Consider the following 3,209-nt stretch of genomic DNA (forward strand, 5'->3'; position numbering starts at 1 on the left):
TCTCCGTTTTTTTTAATCAACTTCCCCACAACTGCCTCATGCAGCGTGTGTATGCACCTAATGTTTGTCTTGTTGGCTTCACGCTTTATTAGCCATGCCGCTGAAATGACTTCAAATTAGTTCTATTTTTCTCATGGCATAAATAATGGCGCCCCATTCGCTGACATACATTCTCTAAAACATTTCACCGCGTACGCTGCGGTACAAAAACAATCATTCTGAGGGAGGTGAACGGACGAAAAGTAAACATAACTGTCGTAGGTAAGTGGAGGATAACAAAAATAGGGCCACAAAGATATAGGTCATATTTACCTCTAATAAAGAAAAAGTGGTGATGTTTATAATCACCGAAAATAAGTAACTATCAAAAGTTTTGCATGTTGAGACGGAGACTTAGCTCAATGGCTGTGTTCTTAGATATATAGACCACAATATACGCTAAATAATTCAGCAGCTGAACAAATTTAAACAATATTTATCCCTTTGACAATTTCAGAAGTTGAATTCGATTCTTTTATAGTATACAAGTTTTGTTTCATACGAGGCCATAAACATTAAAATTGTGGGCCATTTCTCAAAATATACAAAAATCATGTGGAAAGCATCCTACTTACCGAAATAGTAAAAGAAGTTCAAGAAAAAGCCAATGTAGTATAAGCACTTTTATTGACATATGACCCTGAGATCACTATTCTAAGAACAACCGGTTTAGAAAAGACCCTGGCATAATAAGTGGCAGCGTATGCCCATTTTAAGAAGTCAACGAATGCGCTTGGAATGCGGAATGTTCCAAATGTCTACTGCTTCTAGAAAAGGGTTTGTTCTTGCAAAATATTATACGTGTTCGGTGCTATGTACAGACTTCCTTCATATACACTCGCAGTTGTAGACGATCTAAAGGATTATGTGTACTCACATGTACAGGCACTTTATGAGTTAGGTTTGACCGGCGACATAAATTTGCCCACTGCTTAATTGACCTCGATGCCTCTTGACTACGCTAAAGCTTCGGCTTATTTAAAGTTAAATATTGCCTTTCAGTGCAACCTATATCTTAGTTGATAGCTCAACAAGAGTCCAAGGGAATTCAAACTCATTTCGTGACCTTCTTTTTCTTTCGTGCAAATGTGAGCGACACTACGCAGTCAGTGTGAAGTCGTACCTGTAATTTCGAATCACCATGCTGTTTTTTCTCACTGGTTGAAATTATTTTTTTTTTCAGAAAATGAACCACAAAATTTCTACGGTCCGCAGCTTTTGCAGGGCAGATAATGTATCAATTTAAGATGATGTTTCTTATCGTTATGACGATTTCACTAGCAGCTCAAGTATTGTGTTTCGTGTGTTAGGGAAGTTTCAGGAAATTATATCAGAAATCCAGCGAACATTTAAAAAAAAGTTATAAACAAACTTTGCTCTAACATTCTGAGTAACGAAACAAAATGATAGAAGTTTTCTTTCGCAAGCAGGGCCAAGACAAGCAAAATTGCTATAAGAAATTATTGGCGAGTTGTATTGGAACATCACCTGAAGAATTCCGGTGGGCAGTGTTAGCAAGCTCAGAGCATTGAAACACTTTACAGTGAAGCTGCATATGGCTAGTTTCCTGCATATCGATATCTGTTGACCAAAAACTTAAGCCGATTCCTAAGATAGTACAATACCGGGCGGACCCACGGCGAAGGTGAAGCAGGCTTCAAGCGCTCGGGCACCTTCCAAGAATAAGTTTAATATTTTGAGTCCAAATACAACCCGTATCAGATATTAAGCTGATAAGCGCAGCTACTACACTTTCGCCCACGTCGGTCATGTCAACGTTGAAACCGCCCTCTCTTTGCGGTTGGCCTATTGGCTGTGGCGTTCTCGGTGCGGGTTCGGATGGATTCTTCGGGGCAGCCTTAGCATCCATGATCTCAATTTCATCTCAAGGCCGGGAGCTGTCCTGGGATCTAAAGGCGGTTTCCCGTTCTTCGTTCGCGGCTTTCAATCTTTGTCTACGATGTCGCGTCGAGTGACGACATATGTTGCTGCTTTCTTCGAGAGTTATTTTTGCAGCTTTCAGGGGAGGTAGCTTGGCATAACACTGTAGGTGTTCGAGCATGGTATGCCAAGGAACACCGCATTGGCAAGAAGTGCCGCATTTTGAAGACGTTCGAGTTTCTCATTGTGCGCGGCCGTTAGGGTTGAAGGCTATATAACCGTATACGGCCCTGGAGCTAAGGGCAGCAGGCACAAGGAAACGGACATAACTTTGCCACTCCTTCATTTCATCGTGATTCTAGCAAGGAACGTACGTGTCGTCCAGGGTCTATTGTCTTCGAACGAAATAGTAAAGCGGAGGTTACCGATAAGCGCTAAGCGTTTAGCTAGCTGCACCATAACGACATTGAAGAAGGTGGACGAGATAATTGCTCCTTGATGAACACCGAGACACTTCGAATGTCTTGCGCTCGGGGTCCGGAGTTCGAATCTCAAGTGCGAAGATTTGAGGTCTGCCAGACTTTCAAGGGCGTCAGTGAGGGCTTGGTGTGTCACCGTGTATGAAACATTCTTACGTCAACGGCCAGGAGAATGCCCGGTCCACCTTTATAATCCACACGTGTACTGTTTACCGTAGGTCGAAGGAAGTAAAGTTTGTCCTGTGTGAACAGGCCACCGGGAAACCCTGATTGTAACAAATTGTAGCACCAGGCGTTCTCCTGATAGTATGATCTCGTATTACCGTGAGAACGTGCGGTGATCATCATCATCATCAGCCTGGTTACGCCCACTGCAGGACAAAGGCCTCTCCCATATTTCTCCAACAACCCCGGTCATGTACTAATTGTGGCCATGCCGTCCCTGCAAACTTCTTAATCTCATCCGCCCACCTAACTTTCTGCCGTCCCCTGCTACGCTTCCCTTCCCTTGGAATCCAGTCCGTAACCCTTAATGACCATCGGTTATCTTCCCTCCTCATTACATGTCCTGCCCATGCCCATTTCTTTTTCTTGATTTCAACTAAGATGTCATTAACTCGCGTTTGTTCCCTCACCCAATCTGCTCTTTTCTTATCCCTTAACGCTACACCTATCATTCTTCTTTCCATAGCTCGTTGCGTCGTCCTCAATTTGAGTAGAACCCTTTTCGTAAGCCTCCAGGTTTCTGCCCCGTAGGTGAGTACTGGTAAGACACAGCTATTATACACTTTTCTCTTGAGGGATAATTGC

General features: G+C 43.1%; 1 pseudogene; it reads right to left on the reverse strand.

Moving 5' to 3' along the window:
* Nucleotides 1–1,630: 1,630 nt before the first annotated feature.
* On the reverse strand, nt 1,631–1,810 carry LOC135900070 (U2 spliceosomal RNA; annotated as a pseudogene).
* Nucleotides 1,811–3,209: the final 1,399 nt, after the last annotated feature.

Source organism: Dermacentor albipictus, chromosome 10, assembly GCF_038994185.2.
Source record: "Dermacentor albipictus isolate Rhodes 1998 colony chromosome 10, USDA_Dalb.pri_finalv2, whole genome shotgun sequence".
NCBI lineage: Eukaryota > Metazoa > Arthropoda > Arachnida > Ixodida > Ixodidae > Dermacentor > Dermacentor albipictus.